We start from the raw sequence: 26,295 nt of genomic DNA on the forward strand, positions 1-26,295 counted from the left end.
GGAAAGTTGACACAGTCAAGAATAATGGCTAAATCTATCAAGTTTGATCAGGTCTACTGTAATGAAGTGAGGCTCCATATTCCAAGCAGGGACAATGAAGACAGGAGTCAGACTCTGGAAACGCGATGCTCACTTTGTGCCTGGAATATGCAGCAGCCAGCAGGGAGCCTCCAGATAATTACACAGTATTTGTGCGGTTCCAGGAAGCTTCCTGTGCAGGTTGAATGCCCGTGCTATATTAAAAGGCAGCACAGTGAAATGTTTTTAATGAATATTTTTGTCAGAGAAAGAAAAGGCATTTGAATGATTGTGTGTGTGTGAGAGAGAGGGGGGGGGGTGCATGTTTACGCTTGTGCAGGGGAAAACCAGGGGTGGAATATCACTGTCAAAATACAGGTACCTTTATTTATTTTTATTCCATTATTTACCGTTTCAAGAGCCTGGCGTTCCTTCAATAACACGAATCACAACATTCGGTTACCGTTATTTAGGGCTAATTGTACATATAATCCCTTAACTAATATCTGCTAATGATATCTTTCAGTGAAACAGTATGTCAGACAGAGGCTTAAAACAACTTTAAAAAATTCCCGTAGTAAATGAAATGTTTAGACACATTGAATCAGGAAATCTAAAGAAGTAACACAGATGTTGATACTTACTAGTCAGTAGCCTTTGGCAGTGGTAGCTCTAATACATAAGAATACATTATTTTAGAGCACTCTTTAATTCTCACCTAACAGATGTGAATGATTCCCTGAATTTTAAACCCATGCATTCCCTGCACAATGCCCCTTAAAGTTCATTTTTCAGGGCAAGGTAAGCCACGAACATGAAGAGAATTCACTGTAAAAGGTTGTAGTTTCTCTCAATCCAGTCCCACTAATCTCATGCCACCTATATTTCAGATGTTTTAAAATTTATTTTATGAGGAGATGTAATACTGCCTTAAACACATTGTCTACTGTTGGTACTACATATGTGAGGGCAGCTTTGTAAAGGCTAAATGACACTCAACAGTTTGCAATGGACCTCACACAATAACTTCCTCTCCCAAATTAAATAAATTCTGCATTTCGAACTCTTTGGATCACAGAAGCATCTCACAGATCAAACAATTTCCCCTCATATCAAACAATTTTCAATGACTCATGAGCTAAGGTATTAATTTAGGCCCCAAACCTCCACATGTTTAAAAAGAGGATATTGTGTTTCACATGGCTAAGGACTGATTGTGAACCATTATCACTTTTAACAAGTACATTCTGATGAGGTTACAAGGATCTTTATTTGAGGGGAGAGTTCCTGCCACAGAGTGGCATGACACAGATGGTAGGGGTCAACTATTAAGAACAGTGAGAATCACAGGATTTGTTGGTTGAAATATGGGTTTGATGAGGCAATTTTCTACCTTTTTTTTCCTCCTAAAGAGTCATTTCAAGGCGATTTCTCAGCCAAGAGGCTTGCCACTCCCTCTAGCAACTGAACTTTAAGAGCTCTGACCCTCAAAAAAAAGTCACTGAATTTAACAAAAGTAGAGACTGACCCCAGATTATTGTAAGAGAAAGCGACATCCATTCCAAATTCTCAAGGATTCATTTCAAGGTTCCTTTCATTGAAATGTTTCCTTTTGTAAACTGCATTATTAATAATTGCAAATATCTAAGTGGAATCATTTAAATGAAAACAGGTTTCTTTTATCACAATGGGGAAAAATTAACCCATTTAATAGATTCAAAATAAGTATACATAAAATACTGAAAAGGAAATTTCAGTAGCATATATGGCCATGTATCTTTAAGGGGAGAGAGAGGCGATTACCTTGGGACTTTTAAGTCTGATTATCAATCTGTCCTCGAAGACTTTCAATACTAAAAGATAAACAATGGTCAGATATGTTTCCTTCATTTGAATGATAGCTGCACACACATAACACTCTATTGTCATGCTGTGGATTAAAAACATAAATAATGCAAGATGCTTTTTAATCATCTTTTCTTTTATTAACTTTTAATAAAGATACTCCACCACTATATCAAGCAGTTTATACTCATCACAAAATGCATAAAGCACATTGGTCAATATGGTCTGGCTATCTTTGTAAAAGTTTCTATACACAAAAAACTTCATTTCAATATCGTTTGGCCAGAGAGAGAACAGGCTTGGGAGAGTGCAGAACTGGCTTTCGTCCCTCTGCTGGAGTCGCTGGAAATACACACGTATACAAGTGCAGTGCTCAACAACAGGCAGGAACAAAGGACTCGAGAGAGGTCACCCTTACCTTTTTGGCCCTATCATAATTAGTAAATATTCTCAAATCTTGGGCCAAAATACAGAACAAACATATTTAAGTTTTGTCCTGTACTTTCCTCCCCACCAGTTACAATGAACATGTAAATTTACATAAAACAGAATTTTTAAAGACTCTTTCTTTTACAGATTCTCCAATTTCAGTTTTCATCTTTGTTGTCAGTGGTCCATATAAATCTTTTTAAATGGGGCCCTGGGGACTAGACTCGGAGAGAAAGGATACAGGCAGAGTGCTGCTGCTGGCTTGGGAGGAGCCGCGGTGAGGGCGTGGAGGGAGGCAGTCTTTGCTTAGGGTACCACACTTCTGAAATGCATGGTGGCACCACTCTCCCATGACCTGCTCTGCTAGAACTAAATGAGAAGACTGACTAGTTTTGCAACATTTGCATTGGACTTCCTCATTCTGACTTCAAAGGTCTCTTTTGCGAAACGAAAGGTAAGGTGTTCATTAATTCCCTTAGCCTGGGTACTGTTGCGAAACATTCATCGGCAAGAACGGATGGAAAGCCAGGAATCTTTCCCATGTAGCCTATAAAATTACTATTTCTCCACAAGTTGGTTCACTTCCACACACAGAAATGCCGGTGCATTCATAAGCAGCGTCCTCCTATGTAAAGGAATGTTACCCCCACGACTAAGTGGTCCTTGGAAATGCCAACTGCTGCTCTCGGCCCCTTTGCATGTAAAGAGCTTCGTGCCATAGGAAAAGGTTCCTCTCTATCTTCTCAGCTTCCTTTCACTCAACCGGCTCTTTGTCACTTCGTTACAGCTAGTGAATATAGCAAAAATTGGATTCAGAAGAGAACCTTAAGCGTTTTCATAATGCTTAGAAGAAATGGCTTCGCACTGTATAATCTATCACAGGTGTCAGATTTACAAAATGCAGATTTTCTGTCACATTTGGGCACACTAAGCACTGTGTCTTTTCGCGAAGGTGCTGACTGCTGTTTTAATGAGGCCCTTTGGTGGCTGTAAAAAAACGGAAAGGAGAGGATTAGAGGGGTTACCCTAGATATTGTCTATTTGTCTTACAAATTTCACACTAACTACCAATTACATTGCCATAAACCTTTTGGCTACTTCAAGCTGTATGCCATATAATACATAAAAAATATGCTATGTTAACTTAACCTCACCTATGTTATCCGCATAACTGCAGCCACTGATGCAAGTAACATATCTAATGAAGCCAATAATGAGGTTCTTTAAAAGTGGTCTTGTTATAGGAATGATATTGAGCAGTTCAGTTAGAGGCTAAGGTCCATTATGGAATACTTCCGATATACGCTGGTCCCAGGTCTGGAAATATGCTGACACACTAATTCAAGCTCAAGAAAAGCATTAATCTTGCAACCTTCTACTTGTCATGCTTAATGGGACATCCTGCCTAGGTGAAATGAACCCGGTGTATTCAGGTAAACATAATTTAATAAGGAAAGATAAAAAGAAATAGACTTCTGGCATGACCCTAGGGAGACGAAGATATCAGTCATTTTATTTGAGAACCTAACTCACAAGAAGCATCTCCATGGTGCTTGATACAGGGTTGTACCCAGTAGGCACTCAAAAATATGTCGTGTAGTAAAGAATAAGTGGAAAGATAATGGTTAAAATTTTGAGACGTTGTCGTTGTTCCCCCATCCCAGATCTCCTGCAATCCATTTTGTTGGCGGGAATGATAATGCCAGACAGGGAAGGTAGCTGTGTTCATCTTGAGGAAGAAGACATATATTAATGTGGGGTTAAGCATCTGAGTGTGAAATCAAGATCCGCAACAATATAGCATGAGATTTAAAAAGCAGGCATGAATGTCAGCGAGTAACCATGCATCCTCTTTCATTTGCAATCACTCTTAAGTCTAATGAGCTTCCAAAAAGTGTGTCAAGGTTTCAGATAAGCTTCTAACAGGCAGCTGTTTGGAGCAAGCGGTAGTCTATCCTACCAAATTGAGCATTGCTTCAAACACACACACACACACACACACACACACACGAGGTGTAGTGGGACTCTAGACACTGGTCTCCTACTGCTTTGAGAAAGACCAATCTAACATGGCCCCAAAGAAGATCGACTGGTGTCAATATTTCAAACAGTTAAGTAACATCAAGAATCAAGATAGTTCATATTCTGGAGGATGAATCAATGCTTCAGGTCACTGAATGGAGATTGTCATTAGAAAATTTGCCAAGTTCTCTAGGATTCAAAGATAAAATGAACATTGCATGTTTGGTCAAGGTTTAAAAATTAGACAAGTGAAAAATATGATTCAAAAATATTATCTAACATCACCTGAGGACTGTTTCTTCCAATTATTTTCAGATAGGTTAAAATATGGTTTAATGGATTATTCAGATGATGATGTGGTTAAATCTATTGTTGTGAATTTGAATTTATCACATTCTATATTTAGATAGCCAGGCACTTGTAAATCTACAGAGCTCATTTTTATGGAAAAATCAATGCATTTATCCCCCCTCCCCCCGAATAATATATGTTACTTGTGAAAATGAGTCTTTTACTTACAATTTATTTCTAACAGGAACAAAGAGAAATATATATGAACACTCAACAAATGAGTTAAAATAAAAGGATGAAGGGGACCCTTACCAATAACAAATCTAGTTGGATAGCTCTGAGAGGACAGGGTTTTCTTCGCCTTCCCCCTCAGTTGTTGGAATACCTGCAGTGTGTCTTAGTCAAGCAACTTCCGCATGTCATCAGCATATATTTGCTAAATGTGAGGGTGTTATCAGTTCCACAAGGCATGATTATCCAAGATGGCAAAACTGCTGCCCATGCTGGAGGAACCAATTTGGCATGTACTTATTATCAGAATGGTTGTCAGGGAATCATATCGACAGAAGACAGTCGCTGCCCGGGACAGTTGAATAGACTGGGGTATATGCAGAAAATCAGACATTCGGAGGACCACAACTAGCTATTTATTCATATTGTTATTTTTGTCCAAATCTCTTAAGTGTTGCATCTGCAAAATGTTGAGAAGAGTTACTTATTCATTAAGCACTTTGAGTCATCGTTATAAGGAACATGATGGAAACCAAAAGTAATGTGCTACTTTGTTCTTCTTCCTGGTTGAACTCAAGGCAAGGACTCCCATCCCATAGTGATTAAAGGAGGAAGAAATGAACACATGGAAGGTGGCTCTTATAAATGTTTTTATTTTTTAATGATGACAGCTGTGGCTGAGTATCTATCCATCTCTGATCCTTAAATAAGGATTGGAGATTGATAAGCTGGCAGTCTTGGAAGTAACCACAAGGCTCTCCCCAAATCTCCAAGGCAAACCCAATAGCTCTCCCTCCTCAGAGGCCGCCTCTAGATGTCAATCCAGAGGTAGAGCTAATTCCTGGGGGGTTGCTTTGCTTGGCCATGATCTTGAACTCCAGGCCCCTATTCTTGCCCTTACACGACACATAATTCTATCTAAGTAGGTACAATGAGATGAAAAAGAAAGAAAATTTACCAGTAGAGTATAGTAGCGACATTTAGAATCTACGAGCTTGATTTCCAGAAAGCTGCATTAAAGTGAGATTTGGAATGAGAAAAAAAAATTGTTGATGTTTCTAATCATTCTAATAAAGTTATCTAGCTTCTGCCGGATCATTTTTTATACCAGGAGCTGTGCGCTATTCTATATGGAATAGACTATGCTAAGCTGGATAAAAAATGTCACCTTAGGCACCTGAATTAATAGTTCAGTTATGTACTCGGTTAAGTCTTTGCTATAGATCAGCATAAGTGTGCTAGACAGACAATTCTTTAGAGCTAACATTTTAAACAGGTGCCAAGGCCCCTTTGAGATCTGTGTGAATTATCCAGATTCGGGGGGGTGGAGTTAAATATACAGTGCCCCCCCTTTCTTAGTTGCACTGAATAAGTAAAATTGCAGCAAAGTTGGCAAGAATAAATACTTCCTCGGTTTTTCTAAAGCTGCAATTAATGATAATGAAGCTATACCTTATATGGCAAGAAATACAGTACAAATTGGATAAGTAAGAAAAATGATCAGCCATTGTGCACCTCCGATATAGTACATCAAGGTATCGCCACGGTGAGGCTATCTTTATTTTAAACCATTAAACAAAACAATATAAATCTGCAGGCAGGTGTTTCTTGCTGCAGAAGTATTGAAAGTTGTAATGCAAACAATCTAATTTTAGCATCTATGTAGAGTGTGAAGTAAATTTACTGATCATTGATGCATTGAGCATGGGAAGAAATAATCAGCAGGAGCTTTCAGCAAGATTATCCTATTAGAGCAGGAAGACTTCATGTGGTTGTTAAGGAAGTAGTCAAAAGCAGGTGATGGAAGTGGGGGTTTGACGACTCATCAGTGGGCCCAGTGTACATGTTAAGTTGCTGTTTTCTGCTCAGCTAAGCAGCAGAGAATTGATATGTTAGCAATGAAGAGCAATGACAATTAAATTGTAACTGACCTACATGTTACCGTCATTACGCGTTCTCTTTTTTACTGCTTTCCCTCTTATTTAATCACACAGTATGGGGTTTTTATTAGGCTGTAATGTTAAAATCTTCATCCATTTAGCCATAAATGTGTGACTGGATATCTATCAGACTTCCTCGCACTATACAAACAAAGCCATTTTGCTGAATCACTGTTGACTTGTTTGTGGCCTAATTTAATGAGTGTAATAACTTACATTACTACCCAGTTAACATTTAGGAGCCCAGAAAAGACCTGCTAGCACGCAGTAAGCTACTGTATACATTCTCTATGCATATCATTCCCCTTTGCAGTAAATTTTATACAATAATAAGCACTGCGTACAACACAAGTTCAGCTTCCACCAGCTGAAGGTAGAATTATAGGAAGTTCACTGTGCTTAGGCTAAAATGCTTCTTATACACACAAGAAACCCCAATTTGACTCCCTTTTGCCAGATACCATAGCAGTTGTAGCTTAACCAGTTGGAAAAAACACACACAATAAACCCAGGTTATAACCTGCAGGCACAGATAGCTTAGTTCTTCCTCATATTTTTTTTACTGATGTTTTAATCACCTTCCCTTCTCTCAAACTCAGGAATGAAAACTAGTTACTCAAGGACAGAGAGTGAAAAATCACTGTGAGTTAAACAAAATCAAGTTCCAGCAAATCCAATGGGTTGTCTCTATTTATATGTATGTGATTAAGATGTCTGTGATCTTGAATTATGTACCATTTTATTATTTCCCTATAAGAAAGCCACCCACCCTCCCCTTCAACCCACACACATCTATATGTTATCTTGGTAAAGGTTTCTTTAACACAAACATGCTGCAATTTATTTGTGTTTCCATTGCATTACTTAAAAAAAGATTTTAAAAATTCTTTGTCACCTCATCTGCCTTAGCCATTTAACGAGCATCTGAAAATTCAGCGGATCAATTAAGTCACCAAAAAAAGTCTCATTATTTTCATACTAATGTTATGCATAGATGACAAAAGTATAGCTCTTCACTTGCTCAAAATAACCATTATTTAAAAAGCAACACACACACACACACACACATGCACACACCACATACATGGAGTTGACAATTTAGAAACAAGTATTTCACATTGAGAGATTTGGAGCAGTTGGACTTTGTTTTTTTCTTTCCACTATCAGAGCAACATCACTGCATTGTTTGTGTAGAGATTTAAGTCTTTAATTACTATCTATTAGGCAATATCTCAGACTGACATTACAATCTTAGAAGCCTCTAATGATACTGTGGGAAGGAAATCATAGATGGGAGAGATACTTTCAATTTTATATCTTTCCATGAAATAGACAAAGGCAACCTTCAGGCCTCTTATCCCAGGGGAAATTGTGTTATTCTGGACAATTGAAAAATTACTTTTGTTTTCATAAATGATGGGTCAAGTACAATTTTTGAGTATACTAATTAGAGCTCCTACATCTGAAATTGCATCTTGACTGTTTAAGAAAAGCATTTTATGGACAAGTTTATGTAAAATAAGCTGCCAAATCCTGGAAATTAGGGGAGAAAAGGAACAATAATATAATTTCCTTTTTCACTAATGACCTCCTACTAATCCCAGGCACTGGAAAAGAAGGCTATTAAGATAAAAGATCAAAATCCTTGCTTTCATGAGCATATATTCTGGGTGGAGGGGGGGGCGGGGAGATAAAACTTGAACAAAATAATAACTAAGTAGCATATTAGAAGGTAAAAATGCTAAGAAGAAAAATGAGAGGAGAAGGAGTGCTGTGGGGAAGGTTGGAATTTAGGTTGGGTGGTCATGGTAGACCACACTGAGAAGGTACATTTGAGCAAAGTCTGGAAGGAGGCAATTTAGAAACTATATGAATGTGTAATCTAACTATATATCATATGTAAATTAAGGTGTAGCTTTATGTATTGCACATGTTATATTAATTTTATAAGTGCTCTGAAGGTAGTGTGGAGTTTAGCCACCTAGAACACTGGTCCTTATGTCTCCCACACAATTTCCCCATTTTGGATCCATATCTATTATTTGTTCTTGGAGAAAACCTGTCACTCGTGGGATCTGGAGTGATGCAGATCCAAGCCAGGTTGGCTGAAGGTGCATCTGTGTTGTCTTGACTCTGCTACTATGTAAATATGACATAAACACTTGCTACTATGACCACTTGTTAGCACTTACTCCCAGCCAGGCACTGCCCATGAAACATCCCATAATGTAGGTGTTATGTCCAATTCAAAGCTGAGTTGAGTGGAGCTTTGAGCAACATGGCAAAGTTCAGTCACTACTGAGTAGAGAAGTAAATTCTCTAACTCCCATACCACAAGCTTTTCCATACTAGTTAGGACAAAATAAAAAACAAAACAATACAATCTATAGTGTCAATCAAGATTATTCAGTGCATAGGAAGTATAACAACAATTTGGCATAGCACCATTAAACATGAAGTTAAATGCTACCATTTATGCAAATTATGCAAATAATAGTTAAGGTGGTACTCCTTGATATAAAGTGTAGAGACTAGATCGAACTTTTATGCCAATTTGCTGATGCATCCTTCTTTCCTGAGGATGGCTTCTGTATGGGTAGAAAATGGGTCTCTTACTCCAGATGGAGACAGCTCAGTGGTGGGACTAGGTGAGTGGACTGCCGGTAAGCTTTTTGTCCTCAGTAAGTGCCCTTGTGCACGTAGGACCTGCATCAGCAATTCTAGGCGGCCCTACTTTCTAAACGTAAAACAGTGCCAACCTAGCTAGCAGGAGCAGTTAGAGAAGCTCACCTGTAGTTTGAAGTGGTTATTTTCCTCATGCTCTTGCGTGACTTCATCTTACAACACTAGGTATCTTGATAGACATTTTTAAAAATTCATAGTGGCAACAGTAATATTAGGAACTTTAATAAAAAAAAAACTCTAAGAAGAAAGCAATTTATTTTGGCAACAGGACAACTTGAATGAGCAGGTCTGAAACTGTTGGGCATTTTCTTTCCACCTGCTTTCCATTCCTTTCCTTTCCAATCTCTGGAATGGAGCTACTTCAAAACATCTTGGGATTGTAAAACAAATGTGGGTTTTTGAGCCAGAAAGAAGTTGGTTCAATGTCCAGCTCTGCCATTTACAAACTGCATGGCTTTGGCTAAATTCCTTTGCCTTTCCATCTGAACTTGTTACCTTATTGGTTTAAAAGAAATAGGATAATAGCTCTACTTTTCAAGATTTTGTTAGGGACATTAAATTTCCACCTGGAATTGTTTCTCCCTTCACTCTACCACCCACCTGAGGTCTTCAGGAAAAGAGCCACATTCCTAGGTCCAAGGCCTCCAAGGATGTCACTGCTGCTCTGTTTTTAGGACCTCATTTCCAGTCACTGCCATCTTCCATCCCCCACAAACATGCCCTCTAATCCTGCACTTCCTTTAGGCTCCCATAATACCAAGAGGATTTTAATTCCCCCAAACATACTACAATATGCCATGCCTCCATATCTTGTTCCATACTATTCACTCTGCTTGGAATAGCCACATCTCCTTACTGTCTCTTTGAAACATTTCTATTCGTCCATAAATCTTGACTCAGTTTTTACGAAGATAAAATAAAAGAATACATGCTAAGTGCCCAGGACAGTGGACTGGCACATCGGAAAAACTCAGTGTTAGCTCCCTCTTCCCTATGCAAACTCCTTTCACAGAATTAAATATGCTTCCTTGCTCAGTAACGGCACCATGTACAGTCTTTTCCTCCATCCCACTTTACTGGAGCGAGGCAATGTGCATGGCGTAGCAAAGAAAGCATCGAAATGGGGGTTATTCTGTCTCTGGTCTGATCCCAGCTCTACTATATTAACTCTAAACTTTGAGTGGATCATTTAAGCTTCATGGCCTTCATCAGTGATATTATTTACTTTTCTTGGATAGTTGTAAGAACCGTTAATGACTTCATGGTACATGGTCAATGAAAGTCACTATTAGTACACTAAGCATATCAGCTACTATTCCTATACAGTGAGAACCCTACTCTGAAAGCAGTCCAGAAAATTTAATCTTAAAAATACAAGTTGAATTATGTAGTTAATTTTTGAGTATAGGTGATTTTAAAGCCAGGAAAGAAATCCAATATCTAATCATGTTATATCTGAATTTGCTTTGTTGCACAGTGCATCGTAGTGGAATTATTTTCATCATTACTATGTATATTCTTTCATGTCTACCTCATTTAGTACACTATTATTAGTTCCTAAGTACAGACCATATATTTTTCAGCATAATCTGGAATATAGACTATGGCCTGCTTGGGTTCAAATCCCAATGATGTCACCTAATTCTGTGACCTGGGGCATATTAACTTAAATTCCCTAAATCTTGGTTTCCTCCCTCTAAAATGAGAATGATAATAGCAATAGTGCATACCTTACAGAAAATTGTAAAGCCTAAATGGGTTGCTACATGTAACAGAATCTGGCACATTAAAAGTTATCAATCTTCATCATATTGTTATTAGCACAATTGTAATTATTGTTGTTACTGATCCTAGTTCCTACCAAAGATCCTGCTTATGTATTAGGCACTCAATAAATCTTAGTTTAACATTTTATCAAATCCTCTTAAAATTTGGACATTGTCATTTAGGATGGCTTCCCAATTAGAGGCTGAGCCCCTTACAGGCATCTCCAGATGGTGGAGTGTGAAAGGATCACTCTCTAATTGGCCCAAATTCCCCCAAGTAAGCCATTTCTCAGCACCATACTGAGGGCCTGAGGCCCTCTCACCCGGATACCTCTCCTTCCTTCACTCCTTCCATCAGGACTGGCTAGCCTTGGGGCAGTTGGCTTCTGTCTGCTTCTCCCACCAGCCCCTGCCAAGGATGCTAGCCAGTCCTTTATTAGAGCCAGGTGGAGCTGGCAAACCAGATGTTGTCTGCCTTGTGTTGTCTGGACTTGTGGATGCCAATCTTCCTCCTCCCTGGCTCCAGATAAATCTTTGGCATCTTTGCTTTTTTTCTGCAAACCCTAGGCATTGGGGTCCCAGTAGCTCAGGACTTTCCTTGGTGGATTGGCATTGTTATGAAAGTGATAATCCTACCCTTCATTTACCAAGACTCACTAGCTAGCTTTCCTGGAAGTGGACCTATGTATAAATGAATCATGGCATGCTTTGCCTCCAGAATTCAAAGAAAATGAATGCTGCACTGATCCAGTACAAGGAGGAGGGGAACATCCAAAACAACTAAGCAAGCAACTTCTGAATCTAGGTATCGTACCCCAAATCCTCTAATTCCGGGCACCTCTTCTAGGAAGTTTTCCATTGGTAATTATGCTGAGCCCCAAGCCGATTGATCTCTCTTTAGAGGGGAAGTGGAAAAAGAGAACTTAAGTGTTTTCAGCACTCAGCTTTCCTAACTACTACAGCCACGGCAGGCTTATCTGGCGGGAGCTACAGGAAGCCTATAACGGCTTCATCCTAACTCTCCAAGTGCTGGCAACAATTAAATAAATTCTTAAGAAGAGAATCAAAAAAGCAGGAGGCAAAATGAATGACTTGTTCAAGTGCTGAGGAAGAAGAGGCTGTGTATTCAAGATGGAAAGAATATAAATACACACACACACACATATTATGTTGCAGATCTATAAAAATGTGAAATGTTATTTATTTTGAGAATACCCAGTCATTTCCATCTGTAGTAAGAATCCATAATAACATTCTCTGTTTATATAACTCCTTTCACCTCAAGAGATCCCGAATGCATTTCAGGCAGCTCTATATACAAACAGAGGCCCTGAGCTTCGCCATCTCTGGAGCGGGTGGGAGCCAGGCAGAAAATGCGTGTGTGCAGCAGGCACCGCAGAGAGTGCTGATGGAAGAGGGCAAGTTGGTCAAGGACAGCAAGGCAACCCCCACATCCTTAAAACCGTGTCAGAGGGCCTTCAAAGTCTGGGTGACACCTCAAATTTTGATAGCTAATTAAGAAAGAAAGCTGAAGAGAAGTCCATTTATTTACTTTGGAGGGATGAAGGATGATGCGGGGCAGAGCAAGGTTAGAGAAGCAGTGACTCCAGGGAGTGGATATAAATCTGAGGCATAGATCACAAAGTCTTCCCCTCCAGCCCATATATTCTTATTACACCGAATAAACTTAGGATGGGAGGACACATGAAAAGGTAATATCTGTTGATTCATTTATACCCTGTGTTCACCCACGATCTGCTTTCCCAGAAAGGACTGCTGGACCACCTGGAATTCTTTCTTTTTCCTCCACCATTTCAGTCCACAGCGTAGCTGGTCTGACTTCAAAATAATTCACATTTAACAAATGAGAACTAAGATGTCAGCAATGATTTCCAGGCATTCCCACCTCAGAAAGCAAAGCTGGACAGAAAAGTGTATTTCTACTGGACATAGAGTAGGTTCCCGGAGCTGCTAAAAACAACACACAGGAAACATCCAAGGATCCAGGACATAAACTGGAACACAGCTAGTCCCTGCTCAAAGAAAATATTACTGACCAGCTACCCAGTTATCAGGATTATACTCAGGATTCTTAAATCATGCTTGTTCAAAAAAAACAAAACAGAAGTGGAAGATGGAATGAAGAGGCATGTCCTACTGTGGAGAAAGAAGAAAGGAGATGCTGGTGCAGAAGTGGTCTGCCAACAGCTCTTGGAAACCTTCGTTCTCCACACTGTCCTGTCAGCAACCCCTCCAGTGTCTTGGTGTCCCAGGTTGCCATGGTCCTCCCACTGAGGCACCCACACCAGAAAAGTCCAGTGTCTGAGCCAGGCCAAAAGCTCGAGTTCCTGCTGTCTCAGTCTTTATCTTCTTTAGGTCCTTTCTGTGACCTCAGGGACTTCCCACATAAACTCAGCAAGCAGCCCAGGAAGGGATATAAGGATACTGAATTCCTTAGGCATTTCAATTTTAAGCAAGGAGAAAGGTAAAGATTACCTGATATGGTAGACGAACCTCATTATTTAAGATTGTGCCCTGTAAAGGGCTATGGAAAGAGGGATGATAGGGCAGGGGCCAACTGAGGTCACCCAAGAAGATTTTAGGAAAATCATCCCTTCCTAAAAATATACCTTTACTCTGAATTTAGCACATTCATGGTGGTCCACTTTAAAGGAATGCTTCCATGTTGAATATGACTCTTAGATCACCTTAGTGAGGTAGGTAGAGTAAACATCTTACAACCAGGAAAGTAGGACTTAGACAAGCCAATGGTCTAGCCACCTCCAGGGCTGGAAATAGAGCCTTCTTACTGCAGAATTTCAAGTTCTACTGTACGTTGTCCAAAGTTATACTCAGTATCTAGATCAAAATAGTTTTCCCACTGAAATACCTGTGATGAGCCCAGTGTTTCACTTTGATCTTCAGAACCTTTAGCTGTCATTTCTCCATTAGCCTAATCATGGGCTGGAGGAGGGGAGGGTTTGTAGGGAGAAGAAACAGAATGTATTTCCTCTTTGTAGTTTCAATTTGGTTCCTCCTTGCCACTCCACAACATCCGATCACACTTTGAGGTAGAATCAGAAAAGACCACACTAACATAAATAAGTAGATGAATGGATGGATGTAGATTTATTTTTAAATATATACTATATTAATTCTGATGAATTATCAAGAATATTTAAAAATCCATATGAATAACCCCTAAATAGAAAAGATGGTCTTTTCTTGGTAAGATAGGGAAGGTTCATAAAATCAAAGATTAAATAGCTTAAGCCTATGAAATTATCAGAACACCAGAAGCAGAGGATTTTTCCTGAATTTCAGAACCAACAAAGGGAGTGCTCCTTTGCCCACTAGTCAGTAAACCTTAGAGCTCCCCCAAGTAGGCCTAGGCTTACAGATAAAAGCTCCATACTCCAGAAAGTTCAAGGAGAGCTGGGAGCATGGCAGAAACTCAAGGAGAGATTTGAAAAGTAACCTTTCTTCTTCCCAGCCATGAACAGCAGCTGCTCTCCATGACATATTTCTCGGTGGCCCTATCAGAAACAACTCAGGGAGGATAAAAGGGCAAATGGGCACAATATGAACAGATTTTTAAATAAGGAATGGGTCACACTGTTCTTTTTCTGGCTCAAGGCAAATTTCATCCTGTTCTAGAGTATTCTACAGCTGTTGGCAGAGCTGATCATAGGAATAATCATCTTAAGAGAAATTTTCTTACAATTGAGTGGGATGGGAACTTGCTGCATATTTAGAAAACATATAAGCATGTGTTAAGTGGAATTTAATTCCAGAAAAAAATAAAATAAAATAAGGACCAAGTAATAACCTTCCACGTCTACAAGGGCTACCAAGGGGTCTATCAGAGTCAAGAGCCATGTCATGGTCAGCTTTCAGGGTTTGGAGGAAGTGAAATTCTGCCACATCCAGAAGGAGACCCCTCAAGGAACATAAGTGAACAATTCTAAGAACTACCAGCAGCATTATCTGTCATTGGACACCAGATGGCTGAGCCAATATAATTATGTGCGAGGTGCAGGGGGCATGTACCAGGTTAAGATAAGGAAGAGTTTCCATGTGGGAGAGTGATCTGGCTATGGAAGCAGCAAATTCCTTTTCATTGATTATATTTTGAAAGGAACAAAGACTTCCTCTAAAAAGTGCTAAATAAATCCCAACTGACTATAGGAGCCAGCTAGGTAGCATAATGTGTGAATCAGCCAGGAAAAAAAAAAATATGTTCAACATATGGAAATAATTTATGATTCCAGAAAGACATTTGCTATCTCCCATGTGTCTTCATAAAGGAACTCTTCCCAATCGACTTTTTGAAAGGGATAAATAAAAGACATTCATCTACTTCAAAATAAAAGCTGGGTGAAATGATAGATGGTGACTGACATCTGCCTCAGCCCAAGAGCCAATAGAGAATGGAGGGGACAGCGGTAAGCTGAAGGGTGCATGCTCCATGGAAAAGGGAGAGCAAATCACGCTGATTGTTGCCATGTGGAGAGTCAGGCCCAATGTGGCCAGATTTTCCAATTTTATTTTTTAAGAAGGGCCAGAAATCTTGATGTGTACATGCAATCTCCCATTTTTAAATGTTGGTACAGTTATTTTCCAAAGACACTCTGTGGGCCAAACCAAACATGATGTAGGCTGGGTCTGGCCAACGGCCCACCAGTCCATGGCTTTTGCTGGAAAGAACAATTCTGTTAAAAGTATGTGTGTGTGTGGCGGGGGTGGGGGGGTGGGGGGGGACGGGGAGGTGAGGAGAGGATGGGGAATTATATGGTCTCTGAGGTTCTGGTGGGAGCCCAGTAAATAGCATCCCTTTTTCTGAATTCTGTACCAACTAAAAAAAATTGAGACAAAAGAGTGAACTGATGGGAGGGGGGCAAATTATAACCTTTCTTACTGAATTTTAAAGCAGGTTTGGGAAGGTTGGAAAGTGAGCCGCCTAGAATTAGAGATGCTGGCACTAGTCAGGCCTCTGTCTGCTCTCCGCGCCCCCTCCCCCACACCCACCTGCAGGAGATGTGCTCCCTGCTGGCAGCTGGTTCCCTAAAGAAAGACAGTAGAGTCTCCAGGCTTGGCTTCTCCTTCCAGGTCCCCCATCAGATAGTTCACTCCTCCTACCACCAACGGAGATGGAGGGGTGGTTACGTGAACGGCGGGATTGATAGAGCCCAAGAGAGTTCCAGATACACAACAGTGGCGGGAGAGACAGGATCCCTCTTCAGAGTTATTTCCAGCCAAGGCCACCTCTTGCACACAGGGCATCTTTGTGTGAGTTACGAAAAGGCACTCCACCCTGGCAGATGAACTGCAGAAAGGCCCTTCCTACCGGCTGATGCGGCCCCAGGATGAGGCACACAGCTTGACAAGCAAGGCCAGGGCTAGATTCCAGCCCACACTTGCCTACTCGGCCTGGTGCCTAAGTACGAAAACCCACAACTGCCCATAGCAGTCCTGCTTCAGACTCTAATAATCCTATCAGTTTGATTCCAGATTCTTGCGTCTCCAAAGTAACCGCACTGTGAATAGCACCCACTCTCTGCTCACCTCCAACAGTTGGAATTAATGTTGGTCCAAGCTGTGTCAAATTTGTGAATGGGGTGGAGCAGAAGAAAGGTTGACTGCCTGGCATAGCCTGTACCTTCCTTATTATTATTTATTATTATTATTATTTTGTGCTGTCAACTTCCAAATCCCTAGGTTGGTAAAAATTTTCAAAAAATGAACAGCCATTATTTTTTCAGCATGTCAGAATTTAGTGAGGCTATAATCATTTCTTCACAATGTTTTTTAGTAAAGAATATATTAAGGGAGATGTTGTTTTATAAGTTTCCATGTACCACTGTGGCTTGTCCCAAATTATTTGTATTCAGATGTCAGACTATAATTGTTGGTTAGCAGCAAGGTTACCAGATGGGTTATAAAATGCATTTCAAATGACTATCAAAAGGACTTAAGAAAAATACAATGAACAGCTGGTGTGGTTGAGGCAGGCTGCAGTTTCCTTGTGAAACAAAAAAAATTAACAGAATCTTCATTCGAGTTGAGCACATTTCTGTACCCATGAGCTCTTCAGTTCTAGAGCTCAACCCAAGAAGGAAGGAAGACAGCAGGCCCTAATGAAACAAACAAAAAAAACAAACAAACAAAAAGGAGTGGAAATTTCTACTTATCGGAGGTGAGAGACATGCCCATGAAGGGGAAAGCAGGAAGAAAAACAAAGAATGCTTAGTTCAAGCTGATCTCTCTCTAAGGTTTCGTAAGGAGGGAAATGCAATCGGTGCTGTCTCCAGAGAGACCCGCCCACATGTTAGACTTCTATATTCTTTCATATTTCTACTCAGGCCAGGTGCTTTAGAAAAAAATCAAATGTTTGACACTAGCTGGGAGGGAGTTCTTTTCCTCTACCATTTTGCCAACTAACAGAATTCCCCATTTTTGCCAACCTATTTCCAGGTCACTGATGTGTTTTAAGAAAAGAAAGCAGACATGACCTATTAGATAATTTTCAAAGAACACTCTCTCAAAACTCTGCTTACTTGAGACCCAAACATTCATTCATTCGTTTATTTGACTAACATGGATCAAGTATCCCTAACAGTCATGGTGATAACTGCTTCTGGAGCACCCTTTCCTTTCCTCTGATAGCACAAAGTACACAACCAAAGCTGTTTTTATATACAGTTTAAAATCCTCATTTTTTTTTTCTCAATGAGATGAGCAAGGGACACATTTACCCCATAATAATAAGATGTGAGGAGGAAACAAGCAAATAAACCCCCTCCATTCCACCTGTAATTCTATGAGTGTAAAAAAAAATAAAAGAGAACATATTTTTATTACGGAGGACATATATTTATCATTGTCATTTCCATCTCAGTGTACAGAGAGATGTCCTACATAGAGGGAGTTCCTTGGAGGGAGCAAAAGCAAGTACCTCCTCCCTGGGGGCAACTGTGGTTATGCTAATCTCAGGGCAGAAGGCTGTGGCCGAGCCCTCTGGGTGCTGCACACGGTTTTCGGCATTTATCTTTCTAACTCCTGTTACTTGGAGACTTGTAAGGTGCAAAGCAGGCCCGCAGATAAATATCCCTCACGTCAGATGCCCATGACGATGAGCTTGCTTTCTCTTCTCTCTCCCTCACAAAGATAACAAACAGGAGGAAAGCGTGGCACATGGGAAGTGGAGTTAAAATGTACTGCACGTTACTAATCCTAACATAACATTGGCAGCTTGCACCATCCCCCTGCCAAACCCAAATTAACACGCTGCCTTACTGAAGGCAAAGGCTGCAGCTATATTTATAGCTCAATTAACAAGTTTCATAACTAAACCTCCAGAAGTTCTAGGCAAACCTGACAAATGCTGTGCATCTTAACACCACCGTGACCCTGCCAGAACGCCACCATCTCCTAACAGGGAGCAGCTCCTGCTATCACCTTGCAAGAACAATGATGATTGGCACTGGCCCATCTGATAAAGGGAAGCTGGCTGGGCACCCCGGCTCTTGTCAGGGGTACGTCTCGTAACAACTCCCAACCAACACACATACGGTTGATTCAGGCAGGCGGCAAATTCTTCTTCGTTTTGCAGAAGGATGGAAATGCCTGCTCCTCAGGAGCCAATGGCTGCCGAGAATGGCTGCCACCTGATCACTAAGAAGCTTTGGTCCTTCTGGGAACAGTGTAACACAAGCACAGGGTATGTCACTTGGTATTATAACTTTAAAAGCAGCAGAAGACCTCTTCATAATATCTGCTAAGCAGGTTATCTTTGCTTGAGGGAGAAGGTTCTTCAGAGGATTCCTCGTAAGCAGGAGGCACTGTTAGCATGGCTAGGAAGGGTGTGGCAGTCTTTTTAATACAGCACTTTGCTTGACGTGGAGCAAACTGCCTTCAGCGTCCAGGCTTCCCCTTCATTTGCAAATAACATTCATACACATCTGGCTCTCTGAGGGACTGGGAGCTCTTTGAGTGTAGGGAGAAGGGAGCATTCTGCTACATTATGTCCTCCACAGCCCTTAGCTCAGAAGTAAATAATAGGAAGGGTTAAGCATTTGTGAATGAAGGAATGGATGGGTGACTTAAACTGGGTGAATAAACAATCTAATAAACAGTACTATTCTCCATAATATAATCAAAACTTATAATTCTGCAAACTCTTGCTTTAATTTTTAGGCTGGAGTTAAATGTATTTCACACATCATCCATACATATTCTTATGAACTATAATCCATCTCCAGCTACCTCTGTCATATGTCTCTTTCCCATTAAAAGCTGGGTACTGTGGTCACAGAAATTTGAAAAAGCACCTACAATCTGCTGGCCAGAGACCTTATTCCATTTCTATTGTTTCACACTCTTTGGTTGCTATCATGGAAAGGAAGTAAATGGTCAACTATTAATGCTATTTTAATAAATTCAGGTGCATGACTTCTTTAAGTTACTAGTTCCTGAGCTTGACTTTTCCTCCCTGTAAAATGAAAAAGTTAATCTAGAATTATCTTTAAGTGTCTCTTCAACTTTAAAATATTATGATTTTATTTTTCTGTCATCTAGTCACTCCTACACATATTAATGGCATGCTTTTTCTTTCTCCTATTCCCTTAAAAGGATGATTGCAGGAGATATTTTTAACACACAAAACTTCTGAACCTAGTCTGACAGCACCTGCATATTTTTTTACCCTCTGCACACTCATTGCTGAGCCTTTGATTCCCAAGCACAGAATATTTTTTCCAAAGAATAGGAATGGACCATTTTCTTAGGACAACTTTTGGCTGCTGATAAATCAGAAAGCTACGAGCACAGGGTAAAGAGGATAAGAAAAAATGAGGCACTGTGATCAAGGCAGACTGGAGAATTCTGCCAGGATTCAGGGATCTATTGCCTCTCCCTGCTTTTTTAAGGAACAGAATCTGGGATAGACATGTCTCTGCACCAAGGACCATAAAGAGGTAGTCAAGTGGCCAAATATGTCCCCCAAATATGTTCAGTGGGTCAGGTCACATGTAGCTTCTCTTACTGATATTTTAATGTGAGTTTAAATATGTGTCTTTGGGTAGGTCACAGACTGTTCAGTAGCCCTAACCACTCCCTATGTCCTTTATCTATCTTATCTTTTCATTCATTCCTGGTCCTTGTCCTCTGTCAAACTCACTGTATCTGTCTTCTCCCACTAGGATAGAACATTATGTCCCACGAGGGAAAGATATTCTGTTTGTTCATTGGTATGTTCAGTGCCTAGAAGAGAGCCTAGCCCAGTAGTTATTTTGAAAATATTTGTTGAATAAATGAATCAATGAAACTACCCTTCCAATTGCTCCCTCTCAGAGCTCCCATCACACTCTGTTCACACCATCACAATTGCCTTAATTCAACACACATTTCTTAAGTAGTAGGCATTGTACCAAGCACTAGAAATGCTGATGAATAAGACAGAATGAAGCATAGTTCCTTGTCTCAAAAGCTCACATTTAAGAGAAAGGATCAGTCACATAGACAAACTGACAACATAGCAAAATAGTTTTCATGTGAGAGATATGTTAAAAGTTCTGTGTAAAGATAAGGTCGACAGGAAAGCAGGAAGCATTTGCAATATGCCTCATTACTGGTACAAGGAAGAGAGGGCATTCCATACAGAGAGAAGAGACTAGGCAAAGGCCCAGAGCCATGAACGTGCACCTGCTCAGGCCACAGACTCCTTCCATGTAGGCAGGAGAGAGCATGGAGGAGGAGTGTCTAGAGATGACCCCGGGGAGGTAGCACCTTTACAGGATTGCGAAGACCTTGAAGGCCAAGCTGAGGAGTTTAGATGCTGTTCTGCAAGAAAGACGTACTACTAAAACATTTCAACCATTTCCAAGAAGAGAATGGTGTTTCAGAAAGTGACCCTGACAGGGTGTAGGTTGGCATGAGAATAAGCTGGGAGGTTTTTACAGTGGTGCCAAGTAGTGGTGAGGGAAGCTTAAGGAAGGCAAGAAAAGCTGTATTTCTTTCAGGAGAAGGTTATGCAATAAAACATTTTGGAAACAGAATTAACAAGTGAGAGAAAGAGAGGCGAGAGCCAAGTGTGGGCTTGAGCTTTCTGGTTTAGGTAAACTGGATAGATAGATGATGGTGCTGCTGAGGGGAGGAAAAAAGAAATTAGTAGCAGGGGTATAGGCACTGAATTGTCAATATGGTCAGCGATGACCTTTTTCAGGGCAGTTTCAGAAAAATGAGGGGAATGAAAATAAATGCAGGTGATCAAGGGTGAATATGATGTGAAAATTCAAAGGCTCCTAGAAGAAGGTGTCATTCATTTATTTAAACAAAATTTGGTGAGGGGGGAAGGAGGGATGAATAGGCAGAGCGCAGATTTTTAGGGCAGTGACACTGTTCTGTATGACACTACAATGGCAGATATTTATCATTCTACATTTGTAAAAACCCAGAAAATGTACACCACCAAGAGGGGGCTCTAATCTAAATTAAATGATGGACTTTGGGGAATAATGATGTGCCAATATCTTTTTGTTGATTATAATAAATGTACCACTGTGGTGAGGGCTGTCATTAGTAGGGGAGGTTATGTGTGTGTAGAGACAGGGGATAGATGGGAGATCTCAATACTTTCTGCTCAGTCTTGTTGTGAACTTAAAATTCTTCTAAGAAATAAAGTTCATTAATTTAAAAAACTTGTTGATGTTTATAAGTCTGTAAAGGGAAATAAGATTTTATCTTGAGAGGAAAGCAATGTCAGGAAAGTATTAATACCATTAGTGGTATTCTTTCTTTCTCGCTCTCTCACTTTTCGAATGAGAGAGACTTATATAAGTATTTTTAGATGGTGACGTGTTCTGTGAGGAAAATATTTGAGAGAGAAATATAGCTGATGTAAATAAAAGTCTTTAGGACAGTGCCTGATGTGTAGTAATTGTTCAATAAATGTGAGATCCTTATCACTGCTATAATATCTATTACTTTCTTTTTATCATATAGTCATTTGGGTCATTGCCCCAGCTCACTAATGAGACCATTAGCTCATATAGAGACAGGCTGCAACTGCTTAGAGTTTGTGTTCCTTACAAGCAGTTAGTACAATTTCTCCAACAGAATCCTCATTCAGTGATTGATTCATTAACATAGGTATTGAACAAATGGTAGAATTTGAATCTTCTCAAGTGGTCATTTTGGCTTTTGCCTCTATTCCAAGCATAGTTTAAGTATTTTTATCCTTCCCTTTGACATACCATATGGTATGTATTAAAAAAAAAAAAAAAGGGCCTCCTCAGATTACAATGCTAAACTTGTCTGTGTCAGTTATGAGACTTTTAGCCATATGTAATATAATTACAGGTCTAGAAGAAGGAAGTTGGGGACTCTAGCTGGGACAGAATCAGAGACTTCATAATGACATCAATAATTAGGTTCTGCATGGAGGCATGGAACAGACTGATATACCTCGATGTGGAAATGGGGGAATGAGAAGAGAACTTAAATATTTATATCATAGTCCATGGACACAGGCAATAGGGTGAAGACCTGAGGGGTGGGTAGGTACTGGGAGAAAGGGGGAAGAGGGGAATGGGAGACATCTGTAATACTATCAATATATATATATATATATATATATATATATATATATATATATATATATATATATATAAGAATTAGGTTCCTTCTATTTTCTGCCATGCTGGTCTCAGACTTGGGCTTCATCAAAAGGTTGACCTCCCTCAATGTCACCACATGACTACAGTAGTTTTAAGTGTCACATATAAATAGGATGACATCTAGATAATGAGACCATTTCTTCCTCAGTACCTTTGTTGTAAGAGGGAACATTTCCCAAAGACCCCCAACAGACTTGTCTTACATTTCATTGGCCAGAATTGTGTCAAAATCCTGAACTTCTAGCCCTCCTTATGGAGTGTTAGGGAATGGGGCCACTGTAATTGCTTTAGGCTAACCAGAAGCCACCCCTGTGGGGACAGAAGCAACCTTTTCAGAAGTACACGATCCCACAGAGGAGAGGGGACCGTGAATTAAACAGGTTTCTTTTGGAAGAATAACGGCCTGGGGTGGGGCAGAGAGATGAGTGTTGGCTAGGCAGTCAACAGTTGTCTAGATCTGAATAAAAACTAATATAGCATAAGAAAATAACGATCTAAAGTGGACATAAAATCTATGTTTAGAAGTTGCTCTATGAGCAAATAGATGATACAATAGTAACATGATGAACAAATAAATAACTACAAGTTCCAACCAGGTGCTATGAGAAGGGCATTGTCAAAGTGCTTGGAGACTCACCACACACATTGCTCTGCTGTCTTTGTGCTGGTGATGCACGGGGAGAGATTCTGCTTCCATTCCACTAACATTCTGGTGTCTGCTCTGTGTCAGACTGGACACTGAAACCTAGAAATAAATATTAATAAATCAGGTTCCCTTCACTAAAAGAGTACATAATCTAGAACAGACAATTAACAAAGAAATAAACAACTGTAACATAATGAGTATATAAAGCACAGTCTAGTACAGAATTAGTGGTGGTCAATTTTATTTGGGGGCAGAAAGGATTTCATAAAGGAATGGGCTGCTTGGACTGGGTCGTGAAAAATAGTTAGTTGCTGGCCAGATTAAAGGGGGCTGGGGCCCTGACCGGTTTGGCTCAGTGGGTAGAGTGTCGGCCTGCGGACTGAAGGGTCCCAGGTTCAATTCCAGTCAAGGGCATGTACCTTGGTTGCGGGCACATCCCCAGTAGGAGGTGTGCAGGAGGCAGCTGATCGATGTTTCTCTCCCATCGATGTTTCTAACTCTCTATCCCTCTCCCTTCCTCTCTGTAAAAAAGCAATAAAATATATTTAAAAAATAAAAATAAAAAAATAAAAAATAATAAAGGGGGCTGGGAAGGGCATATTACAGCCAAAGTTGTACAAATGTGAATTAGTATTCTGCCTCCATGAAACCCCAAGTGGGTCTAATTGGCTAGAGCAGTGGTCAGCAAACTCATTAGTCAACAGAGCCAAATATCAATAGTACAATTGAAATTTCTTTTGAGAGCCAAATTTTTTAAACTTAAACTTCTTCTAACGCCACTTCTTCAAAATAGACTCACCCAGGCCGTGGTATTTTGTGGAAGAGCCACACTCAAGGGGCCAAGGAGCCGCATGTAGCTCGCGAGCCACAGTTTGCTGACCACGGGGCTAGAGAATAGAGTTGAAGAAGGAGTATGGAGGGAGATGAGCCTGGAGATTTTGACGGGAACCAGCTGTTGGAAGGCCCTCCCCTCTTCCTGTGTACATAAATTTGGCTTTTATGTAATAAGTAACACTCAAGGCTTAGCAAAGTGAATAGGCATTTTAAATATCACTGAAAGCTGAATCATAGGGATATTGGGGTGAGAGCAAGTCCAGTGGTAGCTGCAATAGTTGGGGCAAAACCAGGATAATGCTTGAGCCAAGACAGTAACAGAGAATCTGGAGAAGAGACAGGAATAAAATACTTGATGGCACTCAGTGGAAGTTGGATGTGGAAAAATAAGTAGAAAAGTCCAGAATGATTGAATAGGTGACAGTATGATTCATCAAGATAAAGAAAATAAGAGAAGTTAAAAGGTAAGATGCACAACTCATCCAGGTTCGCCTGGGACTTGCCCAGTTTTAGCACTAACAATTCTTCATCCCAGAAAGCCTTTCAGTCCCAAGCAAACCAGGATAATTAGTTATCATATGAAGAAAAGTACTTTTTTTTCTTTCTTGGTTTTATTTTATTATTTTTTTTTAATATTTATTGTTGAAAGTATTATATATGTCCCCTTTTTCACCCCATTGACCCCTTCTAGCCCGCCTCCACCCCTCCCCCTCAAAATCTTCACCACCCTATTGTCTGTGTCCATGGGTTATGCATATATGCATACAAAGTCTTTGGTTGATCTCTTCCCACCCACCCACCTTCCCCTGCCTTCCCTCTGAGAGAAAAGTACATTTTGAGGAGTGTGATATGTTCATTTAGGAAGATAATGAATTTTAAACCTATTGAGCAGAACACCCAGTTTGCATCAACCTAACCTCCAAACAGCTGGCCAGTTCAAACAACTTCCACATTCCCACTCCTTCCTGTGGAGACCACCATCCAGCATTCGCACTGTTAAGGTGGGAGGCCCTGGCACAAAGGGTTAGCTAGTTGGTCTTTCTTCACCAGGGTTGCTGGGCTGCAGATACAATTTAAAGGATGATTGGTGGACACTTTTTGAGTCATTTGTGCAAGTCATTAGAAAAATTATCCCTAAAAGGAATACATCCTATTTGTAACCCATGGTCATTTCTTTCCAGGGGGCTACCCGTCTGCTTTTGCTGCCTATAAAATTATTCATCAGAAAACAGAATGTTTTAATGCTTTATTAATCTTTGTATCACAGAGACATACCTATACTATACATATACAAGCCCTTAAGAATAGGTTGCAAAAATGAATTCTTTTAAGCCCATATGTACATATTACACTTATTGCACATTAAATCAAAACAGCTATGATCTCTAAATCCCCTTACTTTTTTTTTTAAATAAATAAGAGTCTGAAAATCATGTATAAGGAAGTTTTAGGTTTATACAAAAACTCTGAGAGATTCTCAACATCCAGTTAAGCTTAGTAAAAGCCTAAAAGCATCACGGTAAGAAGAAAGTGCTTTTGAATACATCCATTTGTGCTTGAGACCAATATTGCTCCACCAATAGCTTGCTCTATAAACTGACCCAGTGCTCCGAGAGTCCCCAAATGCCTTATTTAAAACAAGGGGCCGACATGAGGATGGTGTTCTACTCTTAACTTAGCAATTCCCAGTACTGATTTAAACCAGACCTTTAGTGTTATTTTAACATAGGTTTTGGATTTAATTATCTTAAATGTCTAAAAGAATGCATGCAATTCCCAAACTGTTTATCTCTTTTATGGTAAAATCTCTCCCCCTATCCCTAGAAATCTGTTTTAATTATTTAATCAGTTTGGCTGAAACTCACAAAGCATTAAATTGTTAGTTGTTACTTAACATTCCTTATAAATTGCAT

At 40.0% G+C, this 26,295-nt stretch overlaps 1 long non-coding RNA gene across 1 annotated transcript in view; it reads right to left on the reverse strand.

Moving 5' to 3' along the window:
• Positions 1-1,986: 1,986 nt before the first annotated feature.
• Positions 1,987-26,295, reverse strand: part of LOC308256118 — a 451,053-nt gene continuing 426,744 nt past the window's right edge. Inside the window, exons 4-5 of the long non-coding RNA XR_013961410.1 lie at positions 23,540-23,647; positions 1,987-3,279 (exon numbers count right to left, since the gene is read on the reverse strand). This is a non-coding gene — a long non-coding RNA (uncharacterized lncRNA). The remainder of the gene's footprint in view (positions 3,280-23,539; positions 23,648-26,295) is intronic.

Source organism: Plecotus auritus (assembly GCF_963455305.1).
Source record: "Plecotus auritus genome assembly, chromosome: 8".
NCBI lineage: Eukaryota > Metazoa > Chordata > Mammalia > Chiroptera > Vespertilionidae > Plecotus > Plecotus auritus.